Here is a 19,334-nt window from a genome sequence, read left to right on the forward strand (position 1 = left end):
TAGAATGAGTAGTCAATTGCATGTCGAGTATGACAAAGTCTACCGGATAGTAGAATTTGTCTACTTGAACCAAAACATCTTCCACAACACCTCTAGGAATCTTAATAGACCTATCAGCCAACTGCAATGTGATAGAAGTAGATTTCAACTCACCCAATCCAAGCTGAACATAAACATTATAAGGCAATAAGTTCACACTTGAACCTAAGTCTAATAATGCTTGGCCTATTTTTGAGCTCCCTATCATGCAAGCTATGGTAGGGGATCCTGGGTCCATGTATTTGGGAGGAGTGTTGGTTTGGATAATAGCACTAACCTGCTCAGTAAGAAAATCTTTCTTTTGCACATTCAATTTTCTTTTTACGGTGTATAAATCCGTTAAAAATTTAGCATAGGTAGGAATCTGTTGAATAGCATCTAACAATGGTATATTAATCCTAACTTGCTTAAAAATTTCAAGAATTTCAGCGTGATGCTTATCTTTATGCAAAGGGGTTAACCTTTGAGGAAAATGTGCAAGTGTAGTGCTTGGGACACTTTCAGATTCCAAAGGATCATGTGCCTCGTTTTCAGAAGGAGATTTAGAAGTGTTACCATTCTTTTCTACCTCTTGAGCTGGAATGCCAATCACCTTACCACTTCTCAAGGTTGTAATAGCCTTGACTTGCTTGACATTTGAATCTCCTGCCATACTTTAAAATTGCTGGTTTTGGCCTTGGGGATTACGCTGAGATTGTGCAGGGAACTTCCCTTTCTCTTGAGCACTCATGGTTGTAGTCAACCTTGTGACTGACCCTCGAATCTCAGCAATGGCTTGTGAATTTTGACTGTTGATAGTAGCTTGGCTTTGCATGAATTGCTGAAAATTGGTGGACAACTGCTGGAAGTTGGTGGATAATTGCTGGAAATTGTCTTCAAGGTTCTTTTTCTGAGCTGGGACCATGTGGTTGGCATATTGAGATGGTCCTGAACCTCCTGGGGTAGTGTAGGGTGCAAATTGTGAAGGACCAGCTATGTTGGGTGCAGGTAAAGCAGCTTGTTCACCCCTTCAACTGAAATTAGGGTGATTTCTCCATGCCGAATTATAAGTGTTGGAATAAGGATCTGAAAAAGATTTAGCAACCATATTAACAACATTATATTGATCCAAGAGAACTTCTTTAAAGGCAGGAGTGGTCGGGCAATCATTAGTTGAATGTCCTTGGTCCTCACAAATATTACAGCTCAAGGTAATCTGAGGTACAGTTTGTATTTCATTCACTTTCTTCAATTTTATGGTTTCTAATTTCTTAGAAATCATAGCCAACCTAGAATTTAAATCATCTACTTCCCTCAGATTATATTTCCCACCCCCTGAAATTGTCCTTGAACTTTCCGACCTATCATGAACATCAGATGTATCCCATGATTGTGCATTTTCAGCTAGATAATCAAAATATTCAAAAGCTTCCTCAGGTTCTTTGTTAAAAAATGCTCAATTACACATAGTCTCCACAAATTGTCTCATTTTGGGTTGCAACCCCTCATAAAAAAAACTAATGACCCTCCAATTCTTATATCCATGATAAGGACATGCATTTAAAAGGTCTTTGAATCGTTCCCAATAATGATAAAATGTTTCCACATCTTTTTGGCAGAAATTTATGATCTGTCTTTTCAGGGCATTGGTTCTATGCATGGGAAAAAATTTCTTTAAAAATTCAGTTTGCATTTCTTGCCAAGTCCCAATGGATCTTGGTCTTAAGGAATTCAACCATGTCTTAGCCTTGTCTTTTAAGGAAAATGGAAACAATTTCAAGCTTATGACCTCATCAGTGCATGTTCTATCCATGAATGTGGAACACACTTCTTCAAACTCTTTGATATGCAAATAGGGGTTTTCAGATTCCATACCATGAAAGTGTGGTAATAATGGAATCATCCCGGGTTTGAAATTAAAAACATTTGCATTAATAGGTAAAATGATGCAAGAATGTGTGCTAGTCCTAACAGGCTGAAGATATTCTCTAAGTGTCCTGTTTGGATTCTCCACTTCCCTATCATGATGCTCATTTTCAGCCATGATGCTATTAGTGTCTGATGATGATTCAACAGAAGATGATGCAGAGCTAAAAGATGTCAATGATTTTGTCCTAAACAGTCGAGATGTATGGTCTCTAGTCCAACCAGTCATACAAACAAGAGCAGATAATCAATCATGAAAAATAAACAGAGAGAAGGTAAAAAGTTTAGATGTCACCCAGGCTGTGAAAAGATTCACAGCTCCACAAACGTCCTCTCAGTAGTAGAGGAATGCTCTAATAAGCACCAGTTGTCCCTGGCAACGGCGCCAAAAACTTGACTCGTGGTCGAATGTGCTTCCAAGTGTGGAAGTGTCAAGTTGTATCAAGGATAAGTCCAGGATCGTAGTCCTAACAGGCTGAAGATATTTTCTAAGTGTCCTGTTTGGATTCTCCACTTCCCTATCATGATGCTCATTTTCAGCCATGATGATATCAGTATCTGATGATGATTCAACAGAAGATGATGCAGAGATAAAAGATGTCAATGATTCTGTCCTAAACAGTCGAGATGTATGGTCTCTAGTCCAACCAGTCATACAAACAAGAGCAGATAATCAAAGATCATGAAAAATAAATAGAGAGAAGGGAAAAAGATTAGATGTCACCCAGGCTGTGAAAAGATTACAGCTCCACAAACGTCCTCTCAGCAGTAAAGGAATGCTCTACACTAGTTGTTCCCGGCAATGACGCCAAAAACTTGACTCGTGGTCGAATGTGATTCCAAGTGTAGAAGTGTCAAGTTGTATCAAGGATAAGTCCAGGATCGTATTCTACAGGGACAATGGGTTATCAAAGCGTATAAGAGATTTGTGAGTAACAAATAAATCAAGTATGAGAGATGAAAATAAAATTCAAATGCAATGCAAAAAAATAATCGAAGTTGAAATTAGAGTTTCTAAAAAAAAAAAAACAAATTAATGAACACTTGGGTTGGGTATGAGACTCTGTTTATTTCGGATTCTAGATAATTTTCTCGATTAACAATCCAATCAAGGCATTGATAAACGGAAGATAAAAAGTTATGCTCAAGTTTTTGCAATATTTTTTTCTAAGGGATTCTCTACTTTACTAGCCAAATACACATTAACAATCAATCGAGAGAAGCCTTGATAATTTTCAAGCTTTTGTTGTGCCTTACGTCAACAACAAAACAAGAGCAAGAGCCACAATATATTTTCAATTCAAATCCGACTAGTAATATAGAGTAATCATCATTTATCTACAAAATATTGCACTATACTAGAATCCAAAACAAATCAAGCTTCATTCCACAACCCAAGCTTCAAAAATTAGCTACACATGATAATTCTAACAACAAAGATAAGTCTAAGATGAGTCATGACAAAATCTGAAAGCAAAAGAAATCTAAAATAAAAATAAGCCGAAAGCCAAAAATTAACCAAGAAGAAAGCCACCTCCAAGATGCTAGACGAAAGAAAAATGTGAAGAAGAAAAATAGGAAAAGAAATAAAATTAAAAACTCTCAACTACCACGTTACTACCCGTCTATTGGAAAAGCCAAGTTGAATCCTTCCAAAAATAGCCGCCTACCTCCTTAAAGAAAAGAGCAAAGAAATTAAAACTCAGCTACACTCTACTCCCTAGAACTAAACGAAAAAAAAAGAAAGTGAAAGTAAAAGCCAAAACCAGCTGCTTTCTGCTAAATGAAAAAGGAAAAAAAAAATAAAACTAGCCTACTCTACTGTCCCGGCAGCAAAACCACTTCTGCTGATATGCATGTGTGCATTTATCTCCTGCTGCACGTGTATTGCATGTGTGAGTGGCTGCTGTCCGAATGAGGCCTGGTCTGCATGTGTGCATTTACACTTCATTTTTTTGAATGATGTCTTTGCTGTGTATTGCCCAAACTATCCTTGTTATGAGAGGAATAAAAATGAAATATTTATTTTCATGTGAAACAATTGCATTATAAATATTTTTAAGCACAAAAATACCAGAATTTATCAATTGACTCAAGTATTGTGATCTATTGCATAATTAGTACTTAAATAATTTTTTATTAAACAATTTGTTCGCTTAAGTAACTTAATCATGCAGTTTTAGCGCTTCATCACATTGCCAATCTTTCACTGCTTCGATCTTGCTAGAGTTCACTACCACTCCAATGTTGGATATAATGTGACCAAGAAACATAACATCCTCTAGCAAAAATTCACACTTACTAAGTTTGGAAAACAACTAGTGTTCACTTAACTTCCCTAGCTCCAATCGTAGGTGGTTCATATATGAATGCAATACTACTACTGCAAGTCCTTCGAGTAGACCAAGATGTCATCGATGAACACTACCATGAAGAAATCCAAGAAGGGCCTAAACACCCAGTTCATGCTATATGAATGCAATCGGGGTGTTTGTTTAGATCAAATGGCATCGTTGTGAATTCAAAGTGCCTGTACCTTGTCCTAAATGTAGTCTTCGGCACGTCACTCTCTTTAATTCTCAACTGGTGACACCCAGATTTGAAGTTAAACTTTTAAAATACTGATGACCCTTGTAGTTGGTTGAGCAAGTCATTGATCCTGGGCAAGAGATACTTATTCTTTATCATCACCTTATTTAGTTCTTAGTAGTTGATACACATCTTGAGCTTCCTATCTTTCCTTAAGATGACAAACTAGGTCTAATAAATCCCTTGACTATTAGTTCTTACAGTTGTGCATTTAACTCTTTTAACTCTGATAACGCCATTCTATATGGTGCCTTGTGCACTGGAGTTGTCCCTGGCTCCAAGTCAATTGAAAACTCAATTTCCAAGATAAGGGTAATCCAAAAAAAATCATCCAATTTAGAACTCAAATACCTTTGGTCGCCTTGCCTTTGCCGTCCAAACTGATGCTTAATCATGCTACACTTTTACCTATTCCTTTGCTTGCCTAGGGCCACGCTTGTCCAAGGGTTGCTTGCCTGGGGCTTTTTTTCACCTTGTTCGTTTAACAGGAGCTTCCTTTGCATTTGGGAGAATGAGTCTTTAAAATCTCACACATAGAGTGTTCCTTCCTTCAAATGGTGGAGTTCTCACATTTATGCCATAATGGTAAGATGTTATTATAGTTTTTTTTTCTTGTTATACGTGGTTAATTCAAATTACCTCAAGTGGAGCAAAATTTCGACAAATTCAAACCTTTAATCATCTTACAACACAAGTAAAATTGCTATGATGTCCTCTCTATGTCACTTGGGAGGCTACTAGAGTCTTCCAAATAATTCCACACTTCAAGCTTAGAAGCCTAAGATGATTGTTCTAGGAAATCATAGGAGAGGCTTTATGTACATTCACTACAATTGCTTAAATTTACATGCGTAATACTCTCTTTTAAGATTATTCTAATGGAATGATGATTACCTTCCCTATAAGTTAATTAAGCATGTGTAGTGGGGGAGTTAATTAACTTGTGCAGTTAAATAATTGGTGGGTAGTTATTTAACTGATTGTTACTTTCCCACCCATGTGGACACTATAAACTTAGAAGGCACACGACTCAACATGTAGGTAGCGGCTTAAAGAGAAATCCTAGAATGATCTTGGTAGGTTAGCTTGCGCCATTATTGATCGAACCATTTCTAACAAGGTATGATTCCTCCATTCTGCAATACCATGTTATTGTGTTGTACCAGGATTCGTTTATTGCCTATGTATCTCATCTCCTTCCATATTCCCTGAAACTCTTTACAAGTATTCATGACTCAAGTCAGTTTATAGGATTTTTAAATTTATTTCTTTTCGATTCTCAACCTCAGCCACAAAGACCTTGAAGCAATCTAATGCTCCAAAGCGATGAGATATTGGATAAAATAATGGAAACGTGAACAGTTTTCTATAAAGGTGAGACAATAGGATGTGCCAAGATGCCTTCACATTCATAAGTCCAAATATATTAGAATGAACTAGCTCTAACGGATAAGATGCACTAGGAGCCTTTTGAAATGGCTTCCTACATGCTTTCCAAGCTAGAAAAGGCTCATATACATGTGGGTTTACATTAGCAATAGGTTCCAATAGGGCTTCTCTAGTTAGTTTAACTATTCTATCTTTTCTTATGTGGCCTAGTCTTGTATCTTGTTTCAGTGAATTAGAAACAACAATATCTTTTTTGAAGCCATGAAAGAAAATGAGAAATGATCTAAATCCAACATAAAGAAACCATTTGAAAGAAGATCCTGTTCATCCAAAGCCCTATCCAAATAAAAGTCTAGTTGAGGCCTATTAAAGTGAAAAGTGAAAGAAAAATAACTAAAAATATATTTTATTGAAAACTGGGTGCATAAAGTATGCCATGAAGAAGTAACAAGTGCTCTAAATGCATCTTGAGTTGGTAGGTGCCAACTCCAAGAACTTCCTCTTGAGTTTCATAATGTACTATCTGCTAATAGGTATTATGCTATAACATATGAACCCAGCTTTAATATGCTACTGTGCATGTCAAAGTGCATGTATAAATCTTTCTTTACCCAAGCTTGATAGGTTTCCATAGCATGACAATGTTAGGAGATATTCCATTTCTCAGGTTATATCATAAGGTAGGACAAGCACATCTTGTTTATTAAACAAATATTAGGTTTCCTATGCCACATGTCATATGTGGTCCCATCTAGTTTCTCTCCTTTAGTAAGGTAAGCAAATACGTTCTTATTTGTCATTATCACTATATTTACTACGCGACTTAATATCAGCACACATTTAATTTTATTCCAAAATCTAATTAGACTAGGAAATGCCTTCCTATAAAGTGAGACAGAAAGCTTCGTAAAAAGTTTTGTAATCACTCCCACTATATAAGCTAAAATACCATATCTAATTAATTTTGAATAAAATTTATAGAGAAGTTCTAAAAACTCACAACTTTAATATATATAACTCATTTATCATGTAAACTGTTGCATTGAACGTATTGTGCATTGACTCCACTTGAAGCCTCGTTGGTAATTTGGAGCATCATATTAAGGTCACCTTAAAGTATATCAATAGGAGTACTGTTATTCTAAGGTCTCTACACCACACAACAACCAAATGTCATGTGGATGGTGTATGATGTAGAGATGTTAGAATAATAGAGTTATTCTATTGATACACGTGAAATACATCTCTTTACATTTCCTCAAAAATAAAATCCTACTACAAATCCCCCTACCTTTCGGCGCATCCATGATGGTTAATATGCATTAACCTATCATGTTACTAGCAATATGCAATATCCATAGTGGAAAGGTAATATAAAGCTTGTACCAGATAGATTACATCCCAATATAAACACTGATCATCACTACAAAATATTCATAACACAAACTATACATTATAACTAAAATACCTTGTCAACCATTTAAATTATGTAAGCACAATCTCCATAATGTATAAGGAAAAATCTAGTTGCAAGCACAATTGTGCACTAATATGTACACTAATCTAATGTGATTGGTCAAAAAGTAGATTTTATTGAAAACAATGCTAATTTAAATTTTGAATATGAAGTAATCAATATTGGTATGCAGATTAGTACGCGACTTTACTTGTATATAACAAAACTCAATGTAAAATTATTAAATGGTCAACTTTCACAATTTCTTAGTCAATATTCTCTGTAATGTCTACCTACTCTTCCTCTTGATCATGCTCTACTTGCTCTTCAACATGATCTATGATTCCGAGGAGTGGGATCGTAGTGGGGCTACCACCATGAGATTATAGAATCTCAGGTATCTTTAGAACTAATGCTCATGATAAACATGTAATGACAAATATTTAAGAAAATGTATATGAGACTTTAAAACTTTATCATTGTACTTTTCTTTAGAAACTCTGTAAACTTAAAACCATATGTTATTTTTGTTAACCGTACACTCTAGTCTCCCTCATGAACCTAAGTGTATGATTGACTACCTTCATCATAACATGGGTAATGATCCAAAAGTGTGACTTCATACGTAGAACCTTATATACTTAATGCTTTGTGAAACATCCTTCACCTCTCTCACTTTTAAGCTTTCTAAAGCCTCCACCAGTTAAAGAGGCACACCTACGTCTTGACGCCATTACTACCTCTCATGTGGTGCATTGATTTTCATCATCAACCTAAGGGTTTTCACTTAATTCTTAAACATTCCAAAGTGGATAAGGGAGTTCTACCAAAATAATTCCCCATTCTAGCTTGGGGTCGTGAAAATTTATCAAAGACTTGATACTTTATGCAACCGTGCTATGTAAATGAGCAACTTATCATTTAAATCAATGTAAATGCATTTACAACAAAACTAAATCATGCTAGATTTAATGGGTAAATAGCAATCATACACAAAATATCTTGATCACAGTTCAAAGGTCACTTACCATTTCTCTTTACCACAAGCTTGTTTCGGTGATTGTGGTCTAAGTGAAGCTTCCCGAATGTAGGTCGGTGTCTCCTTGAAATATTACTAACCAATCACTCTCCATGTCACTCAATTTTACTCGCAAGTAATGAGAATGAGGGAGAGAAAGAAAGGTAATGTGTGAAGGTACTCGGGTGAGACAATTGACCAAGTATCAGGAAGAAAAAGGGATAGCCTGTATAATTATAGCTTGCAGCAACTATAAAGAGTGTCCTATGCATTGTCAATAAAGTTTGAAGGTGTCAAGCTTCTAAATGTTAGGTGGTGTGTTGGTTTGTGCAATGTGGAACTCATGCAACATCTTAACTACTTGAAGAGCTTTGTTGTGACACCCCTAACTTCTACTTGGGATTTGACTGAGATTGAATCGTTGAAACAAGAAATACAAGATTAGATACCCCCATTCATGATAGATAATATACACTCATGCATTAATGGCAGCGGAAATGTTTTTGTTCAAATATAAGTTGCACCATAATAGACTAAATCCAAAAATATTATTCATAACACTAATACGTATATAAGTTCATAATCCATACAAACATGACTTTACTCAAAAGAGACATAGTACTAGAGTATGAACTCCTTAATTATAGACTCCTATATAGTTTCTTAACTACACATTAAGTTGCTCACACAGTTTGACGATCAGCGCCAATATGAAGTTAAAAAACTAGAGTATGATCTCCAAGAGCTTCGCTGAGTCCAAACACTATCTATTTAATAGCATCTAGGCAGGGATGTTGTGCTCTATGCTAACCGATCACAACTTTTACAATTCTGGGTAGGAATGCTAGTTGGGGCTACAACAGTGAGATTTTTCAATCTCAGCAAGTTATACAACAACTACTATCAATTTATAAAGTATGCCTAATAATAAACATGACGTATATGAATGATTGACATAGACTTACATTTAGAAAACATAACTTATAACATCAGAGTTTTCATACTTCATAATATGCTTGATTTCATAAAACAGATTTCATTCATTCATATTCTTGTTCTTACATAGAGTTGATGCTCCACGGTTCCCCATAAACCTTGTGCTCCTGGTGATTACTGCATCACATCACATGTTTGTCCACAATCCGTCAGTACGTATGTAATCAGAGTCATATCTCATAGTAGTTCAAATTAACCATTACCTTAAGTCATTAGCGGCATCCACCAGCGTTAGGTGCCTTTTGACTTCGCTTCGGAAATCTTTTGGTCCTATTTGAAGCCTATTGACTGTTCTTCATCAATTCAGGGGATTTTATTCTATTTTATTCACTCTAGAATAGACAGAGGAGTTCCATTAGGATTCCACTTAATTTTCATGATTGACTCGAAATTTGTGATAAACTCGCATGCTTCATGACAAATGCTTATGATATGTGACGGATATTCATGCTTATGACATATGACATCATGGTATCAAATAATATTTTGAATATTAACGAGAATTTAACTGTAACATGGATTACTTAGCATGATATTTATTATCTAGCATACTAGCATATACCGAGAGTAAGTTAGAAGCTAACTTACAAGGTTCTTGCATTGATAAAGCGATGCAGGTTGAAACAAGAGATATGCTAAGATTAGGAAATCCAAGAAAGATTTTAGAATCTACACTCTTAGACCACTTATTCGCAAATTTGCCTCTTAACTCTTCAGAATTTGCAAATAAGCTCTTAAACTTTCAATAATCACAATCGAGCCTGAAACTTCACCAAACTTTACAACCCTCATGTATTTTATATTTTAAATCCATTTTTGAACTCAGAAACTAAGAAATCATGTATCCACTACATAAAACCCACTATGGCCGAAACACTCAAAATTCTAGAGTTTCACCAAGTGTATTTTAGGCCCATTTGAAAACCAATGGAGACTTAACTGACTTTAGCACTTAATCATATCCTAATCCCGAGATTAGTATAATGTTAAGTCACTAGATTTATATTCCTCATGACCATACATTCATCATATGAATTAACCAACACAAACTCAACATCAAACTTCACAACCCGAAACTAGCATGAGTTTCTTTAACATTTCTTTTACAAATGAACATCAAGAACTTTAAAGAATCACACATTCTAAATTCTAACATGCAATATACTCATTTATAGATGGTATCATACAAACCTAACCAACTTGTTCTAGGTATCAAAGAGATAGAATACAAATCATTTCACAAACCCTAAAACCAAATCACACGTCTTTTGTTCTAGAATAAATTGACTAAATCTTTATGTAGCATGCTAATTTCCTTGAACATCTAGAACTTTTACAAATGAACATCAAGAACTTTAAAGAATCACACATTCTAACTTCTAACATGCTATATACTCATTTATAGAGGGTATCATACAAACCTAACCAACTTGTTCAAGGTATCAAAGAGATAGAATACAAATCATTTCACAAATCATACAACCAAATCAAACATGTTTTTTTTTTCTTTTTTTTTATTCTTTTTTTTCTTTTTTATAATTTGGAAAACATGCTTCATTAATCAATAAAACTTACAAAATACTTGAATCAATCCAAAGAATATTAGAAATTACATCTGCGTATGCACCCCACCATAAACTAATATCCTGCACATTTAGACCAAACTTGGCAAGTGAATGTGCTGCTTCATTGCAGCTTCTATTAACATGTTACATAGCACAGGTAAGGAGCCGTGTCATCAAGTCCGTAGCCTCTCTAACAACATTTCCAAATGTAGCCTTGGAGGACCCTTGTTTATTGAATTCTTTGATAATTAACAATGAATCACTTTCAATCACAAAATGATTAATCCCAAGATGAAGGCAGAGCTGAAGGCCTCGGAGAATAGCTAATGCCTCAACCTCCACAGTAGTCATATCAGCATGTTCTTTCTTTGCAGCAGACATAATCACTTCTCCCTTAGAATCTCTTAAAATTGCTTCTATACCTGTGCCATAGAACCATTTGAAGAAAAGGCTCCATCTACATTGAGTTTAAAGACTCCAGGAGGTGAGAATTCCCATCTGCAGTGATGTCTTATAACAAAAATAGGTTTGCACTCGAGTTCCTTAAAATACGTCTGCATTGCCAAAGCATTACCCACTATAGTCTCTATGCTCACAACCTTCTCCTAAAAAATCTTCATGTTTCTTCTATACCAGTAGCTCCAACGTATAAGGAAAAACAATTCAAACCTTTCAGACCTCCTATTTTGTTGCAGCCTTAGAACCACATCAAGAAAAAGTTCATCTTCCCTTATAATGATTATTGATGTGAAGTAATGAGACCAGACCTCTTTAATAGAAGGGCAGGAACAAAGCGCATGGAGGATATCTTCCCTTTCAACGTTACAAAAAACACATCCTTCCTCTTCTACCACCTTTTTCTTCCTGAGATTATACTTTGTTGGCAAAATCCCTTTGGCAACTTTCCAAGCAAATATTCTCACCTTAGGAGGAAGTTTCATATTCCAAATAGCTTTCCATAGTTTTCTCATCAAAGTAGCATTCAAAGATTTCCCATACTGTCTGTTAGAACTTAAGGTTTTGAACATCCTATAGGCACTTCTGATAGTATAATGACCATTTGATTCTTGAGTCCAACATAATAGATATGCTCTATACTGACTGAGCACAATATTTGTAATTTGTAGAGCTACTTCTGGTGTAAACATAACAGTAATCTTACCCACATCCCACACTCTCTTATCAGCAACAAATAAGGACTCAACAGTAGCATTCTCATCCAAAAACACATCTGCATTCCCACTTAGAGAGGTTCTATTTTGCACTTCTGCAAGGTTTTTAAAACCAGGAACCCAAGAGTCTTTCCTAATCCTCACATTTTGACCCAAGCCAATTCTCCATTGACATGTTGCACAGCACAGGTAAGGAACTGTGTCATTAAGTTCCTAGTCTCTCTAACAACATTTCCAAATGCAGCCTTGGAGGACCCTTGTTTATTGAATTCTTTGATAACCAACAATGAATCACTTTCAATCACAAGATGATTAATCCCAAGATGAAGGCAGAGCTGAAGGCCTCGGAGAATAGCTAATGCCTCAACCCCCACAGTAGTCATATCAGCATGTTCTTTCTTTGCAGCAGACATAATCACTTCTCCCTTAGAATCTCTTAAAATTGTTCCTATACCTGCACCATAGAACCATTTGAAGAAAAGGCTCCATCTACATTGAGTTTAAAGACTCTAGGAGGTGGGAATTCCCATCTGCAGTGATGTGTTATAATAGAAATAGGTTTGCACTTGAGTTCCTTAAAAGACTTCTACATTGCCAAAGCATTACCCACTATAGTCTCTATGCTCACAACCTTCTCCTAAAAAATCTTCATGTTTCTTCTATACCAGCAGCTCCAACATATGAGGAAAAACAATTCAAGCATTTTAAACCACTTATTTTGTTGCAGCCTTAGAACCACATCAAGAAAAAGTTCATCTTCCCTTATAATGATCATTCATGGGAAGTAATGAGACCAGCCTCTTTAATAGAAGGGCAGGAACAAAGCGCATGGAGGATATCTTCCCTTTCAGCATTACAAAAAACACATCCTTCCTCTTCTACTACCTTTTTCTTCCTGAGATTATAATTTGTTGGCAAAATCCCTTTGGCAGCTTTCGATGCAAATATTCTCACCTTAGAAGGAAGTTTCAGATTCCAAATAGCTTTCCACAGTTTTCTCATCAAAGTAGCATTCAAAGATTCCCCATACTTTCTATTAGGACTTAAGGTTTTGAACATCCTATAGGCGCTTTTGACAGAATAATGACCATCTGCTTCTTGAGTCCAACATGATAGATATGTTCTATCCTGACTGAGCATAATCTTTGTAATCTGTAGAGCTACTTCTAGTGCAAACATAGCAGTAATCTTACCCACATCCCACACTCTCTGATTAGCAACAAATAAGGACTCAACAATAGCATTCTCTTCCAAAAACACATCTGCATTCCCACTCAGAGAGGTTCTATTCTGCACTTCTGCAAGGTTTTTAACACCAGGAACCAGAGAGTCTTTCCTAATCCTTACATTTTGACCCAAGCCAATTCTCCATTGACATGTTGCATAGCATAGGTAAGGAACCGTGTCATCAAGTCCCTAGCCTCTCTAACAACATTTCAAATGCAGCCTTGGAGAACCCTTGTTTATTGAATTCTTTGACAACCAACAATGAATCACTTTCAATCACAAGATGATTAATCCCAAGTTGAAGGCAGAGCTGAGGCCTCGGAGAATAGCTAATGCCTTAACCTCCACAGCAGTCATATCAGCATGTTCTTTCTTTGCAGCAGACATAATCACTTTTTCCTTAGAAGTTAGAATCTCTTAAAATTGCTCCTATACTTGCCACAGAACCATTTGAAGAAAACGCTCCATCTATATTGAGTTTAAAGACTCCAGGAGGTGGGAAATCCCATTTACAGTGATGTCTTATAACATAAATAGGTTTACTTGAGTTCCTTAAAAGAATTTTGCATTGCCAAAGCATTACCCACTATAGTCTCTATGCTCACAACCTTCTCCTAAAAAATCTTCATGTTTCTTCTATACTAGTAGCTCCAACATATGAGGAAAAACAATTCAAACATTTTAAACCTCTTATTTTGTTACAGCCTTGGAACCACATCAAGAAAAAGTTCATCTTCCCTTATAATGATCATTCATGGGAAGTAATGAGATGAGACCTCTTTAATAAAAGGGCAGGAACAAAGCACGTGGAGGATATCTTCTCTTTCAGCATTACAAAAAACACATCCTTCCTCTTCTACCACCTTTTTCTTTCTGAAATTATACTTTGTTGGCAAAATCCCTTTGGCAGCTTTCCAAGCAAATATTCTCACTTTAGAAGGAAGTTTCATATTCCAAATAGCTTTCCACAATTTTCTCATCAAAGTAGGATTCAGAGATTCCCCATACTGTTTATTAGGACTTAAGGTTTTGAACATCCTATAGGCACTTTTGATAGTATAATGACCATTTGCTTCCTGAGTCCAACAAAATAGATCTGCTCTATCCTGACTAAGCACAATCTTTGTAATCTGTAGAGCTACTTCTGGTGTAAACATAGCAGTAATTTTACCCACATCTCACACTCTCTGATCAGCAACAAATAAGGACTCAACATTAGCATTCTCTTCCAAAAGTACATCTGCATTCCCACTCAGAGAGGTTCTGTTCTGCACCTCTGCAAGGTTTTTAAAACCAGGAACCCAATAGTCTTTCCAAATCCTCACATTTTGACCCAAGACACACGTCTTTTGTTCTAGAATAAATTGACAAAATCTTTATGTAGCATGCTAATTTCCTTGAAATAACTTACCCACGATCATCATAGTCAAGCCTTAGCTAGGTTTTAACTCTATTTTAATGATTTCATAACCAAACTTTTGATTAAAACAAGTAACTAGGCAAGAACCTCAAAGCTTGCACCAAAATCATGCATTCATAAGTAGTCATCCAGAACTCAACTTAAATCATCATTTCATGGTTCAAAACAAAGCTTTATACATAGACTAAACTCCCATTAACAAGAGTTTTCAAGATCTATTCACCGAGCCAAACTTTAAAATTCAAAAGAGCCAACTTCTTGAAAGAGAACTCACAATAAAATTTCTTTTTTACCAACCCTAATAGGTTCATGAAGTTTTGAGTGAAGTTGCTTGTGTTACAAACTTGAACTAATGTTTGATACACCATATATGTCACTAAAACCATTAAAACCAAAACCACTAAGTAGAAACTAAAACTATTTGGCATTTCAAATCAAAACTCTGAAACAATAACACATGATAGCTGAATTTAACATACCCCAACATTACCAATATTCAGCCATTTATGTAAAGCCCCCAAATCCCCACGCACGAACATGGAAAAATCGAGACGTCTGGATGATGACATCACGAGTCATCACCCTATCGACGTATGCCAAGTGTGTGTATAAGCGACGAATGTGCACGGAAAATACGCAGCGAAAAGCAAGTCAATAACTAAGTACCAGAATTTTTCTTGTTTAATACAAAACTGTTCAACACATACTTAAATAAATATTACAAAACACAAACATAAATTTTAAACTAAATACAGCCTCCTCCTCCTCATCCTCGATCTCTGCACCAAAATCTACGGTACCAAAAATAGTGCCGCAGGTAAGTAAATTCCAAACACCATTAGATAAAAACATATAAAACTCAAACAATATGCGTGAAAGAAAAACCAATGCACATGCGCCATAAAACCATAATTTTTCCACGCACGCCAAAAACCCATTTGGCCCACAAAAAATATATCCTTAAAACCAAGCCTCGCCATTATCCCAGATAATGGCCCAAACCACAATTTTTCCAGAAAATGGATCAAAAGCCTCGAAAACCAAACATCGCCATTTTCCCAGAAAATGGCCCACATCCGAAAACCATAAAAACAATCCGGTTATGCATGCACCATGATCTCCCCTAGGGATCACCCGCACACCCTGGCTCTGTGCCATACCACAGGTAACGACTACGCATGTGACACCTAAACGAACGATGCCCAGACTCGCGCCCCGCGCGTACCTAGGCAGGCCATCCTCTAGTCCCCGCCACTCTAGGGACCACGGAGTCGTCACGACAGCGTTACCGTATCGTGCGATCCGGTCGTCGCCCTGCGACCACCCAGGGGATGTCACTCAGTATTATCCACTCCCGAGTGACCAGAGGAGCTCCACCGAGATAATAACCCATTCCGGCTTGGGCTCGTGAGACACACGCACCCAAAACTATTTACGCCAATAAAACGGGATTTTCTCGATTAAAACAAAATGCACATAAACACAATATGCAACTCACGCCTCATAGCTCAAATAATCAAGCAAACACAAACAAGCAAAACCAAGCACTCCGTTCTCAATCCATCCGACCCCCCGAACTCCTCGGACTCAGTTCGGAATCAGCCAACCAACAACAATTAATTATTGAAAGAGCAAAATATATTTAAATCTAAAAGTAGGGTTTGAAAAATACTTACAGCGCTATATGGTATTTTTAGAAAACACGCAGCGTTGCAAACGGTAGAAGGAAAGCAACGTAACAGTGAAAATTCAATGTGGTCGTGGGTTGTAAAATACCCACTTTTGAACGGGGACAAACCAAGGCTCGGGATTGATAGGGAAGGGTCTAAGGATGTTTATGAAACTAGTGGAAATGGAGTTTGGCCGTGGGTGGCGGCGAAAACGGCGGAGGAAGGCCGGATTTCCCAAAACGGAAACTAGCTCGTGGGAGCTGTTCCGGTGACTATTAGAGGCCGGAAATGGGTGGGTTAGGACGGCAAGGAGTCGGTGATGAAGTGGTGAAGAGGTGGTGGCCGGAGGTGGAGCGACGGCGGCAGATCGGAGCAAAATACGTGAGGCTTGCTGGGCTTTTTCCGGCCAAACGGCGGTTCCGTTGGCGGTGAAAATTGGTGGGGTGGTTCACCGGAGGGAGGGGAAGATTTTGGTAGGGGTGGTGTGCCGCACGGTGGCCGGCGGCGGTGGGTCTGGGCTGAAGAAGTTTCAGGCCGTGAGGGAGAGGAGAGAGAGAGAGACGAACCGGGGGGGTTATGCGCGGGAAGGGGAGGGGAAAAAGGAAGGGAAAAATAAAAAAGAAAAAAGAAAAAAGAAAGAAAAGAGAAAAAAAGAGAAAAAGTAAAAAGGGAAAAGAAAAGATGGAGGGAAGGAATGAAGTTCAGTCCTCACTCCGGAAACCAAAACGGATCCGCCGAAAACGACATTAAAAACTGTAAAACGACTAAATAAATAAAACAAAACATTAAATAAATAAAAACCAATTAAAATACATTAATTTAAAATAAATAAAATAATATATTAATTAAATTAAAAACAACCCTTCAGTGAAAATACACGTAAAAGTTGGTCATCACAATTTAACTTAAGGAAAACATTCAAACACCCAAGCCATCAAGTTTCTAACTTAGAGCAACTTAAAATAGAGGAGGCAAGGTTGAGAAAAATGAGCTTACCAAGCTAATGACCAAGAGAATTGCCTAGCTTCTTGTTATATGCCTCACTCTTTGTCTGCTATTTGGTTGCTTGCTCACGTCATGCTTACCTTGCTCGCTCATGTTTAATGATTGCCTTGCTCACCCAACCCATAAATCCAACTTTTATTCTGAGATTTCTCTCAAGTAAAAGCTGGCTAAGGCCATGGCTCTCACTTCTTCTACGAAAATAAATAAATAAATAAATAGGAATGCCACATGATCACCAATATATTTATAAGCTACACCTTACCCATCCATATAATTATAAACACATATATTATATATGAGCTCAACAAATTACCAATATCAAGTCTATACATTTTAACTAAAGAATACCAATGAACTCAAATATCTAATCATAATGGTATGCATGATGGTTAAATAGATAAAGGATCCACATTTTCAACTAATAAGAATGGCCTTAGCAAGCCATCAAAACTTGGGATTCATATTCAACATGTAAATACATTTAACAGAAAAATTGGACTAGATTAAGTATGACGCGTTTCCCCAAAAATATTTTTATTATGATTTTCTAGAGGATTCTAGTCAAAAGTAATTTCTTAAAAAATATTTTGGTGACTCGGATTCAATAAAAAATTACATGTATGGACTCTGTAGACCAACGTACCCAAAGATCACATTTGCTATGCATGCTAAAAAATGGCTACCAAAAGTCAGCGTACATGCCTCCACATATGGCCTCCGCATGTGGGCATTGTTCTAGATCAAGAGGTTTTGTTGGAGATATGCATAGAAAAGATCGCTTCTTCAGTTCCTCTGGTAGCAGAAGCAAAGGCAGCCTTGCTGGCAGTATGTATGGCAGGAAATTCAAGAAACATGTCCATAGAAGGTGATGCCCAGTCTTTTATTTCAGCGATAGAGTGTAAAGACTCTACCCCCTTCTTGTCGATCTCCCCGATCATAGAAGATATTCGAGCGCATGTCAAAGATCGTCAAGATTGGATATTTACCAAAATTCATCAATCTCATAATCGATGTGCGCACTCCGTGGCGCAGTGGGCAGCAACAAACCATGTGTTTGGTAACCTACCCCTTGTTTCTATCCCTTAATGTTTTCTGTATTTGGATAGTGGAAAGGATCCACCTCTGTCTTTGTAATGAACTCCTTTTCTTTATTATTATCTAAGCTTGATTAGAAAAAAAAAAAAAAAAGAGGTTTTGTTGGCACTCTTTCCAAAATACTGTGTTATCAACACCGCATCCTTGCGCGGCCTTTCTAACTTAGCATTTTGGTTTTTTTTATAATTTTTTATAATTTTTTCAGTCTATAATTTTGTTTCTAAGTCCATACATGGTTAAAAAATGACTAACATTGTAGGGGTGGATTACACTTGCCGATACCAAGAGTGGGACTAGTCAAAAGTCACTATTCATCCTCTTTGATCTCAGCCCATTTTTTGGTTTTTTTCTAATTTTGACCACTCATTTTCAATTGGCCGGACATAACTTGCTCATTGTAAGTTCCAATCAAGCATATGACATGTCAACTTAAAGCACATGAACCCAATTTTCTAACCATATAAATTTTTTCTTAAAAAGAACGCATGGGTCAGTTAAAACTAGGCTCAAAATATTGATACTAATATAAATGTTAAAATTAGGGTATTCAGATTTCTCTCTCTATATGTAATAAAATATCACCAAATTTAGGTGTATGCTTTTGAAATGATAAAGTGTGACTTCATGTAGAAGATTTGTTTCTAAACAAGTAATAGCATAGCCTCTAATGAAAAATTTGAAACTCAAAACAATCATGGCACATTATCAATTTCATGCTTTAAACTCATCTGAAAGCATCAAATTACATATAATCACATTTGCAATGTTGAAAAGAAGCAGCATATACA

At 36.6% G+C, this 19,334-nt stretch overlaps 1 non-coding gene across 1 annotated transcript; it reads left to right on the forward strand.

The window, feature by feature from the left end:
* The first annotated feature begins 1,556 nt into the window (after nucleotides 1-1,556).
* On the forward strand, nucleotides 1,557-1,663 carry LOC122274859. Its single transcript, XR_006228399.1, has one exon. It is a non-coding gene; the product is annotated as a small nucleolar RNA R71 (small nucleolar RNA).
* Nucleotides 1,664-19,334: the final 17,671 nt, after the last annotated feature.

Source organism: Carya illinoinensis, chromosome 8 (genome assembly GCF_018687715.1).
Source record: "Carya illinoinensis cultivar Pawnee chromosome 8, C.illinoinensisPawnee_v1, whole genome shotgun sequence".
NCBI lineage: Eukaryota > Viridiplantae > Streptophyta > Magnoliopsida > Fagales > Juglandaceae > Carya > Carya illinoinensis.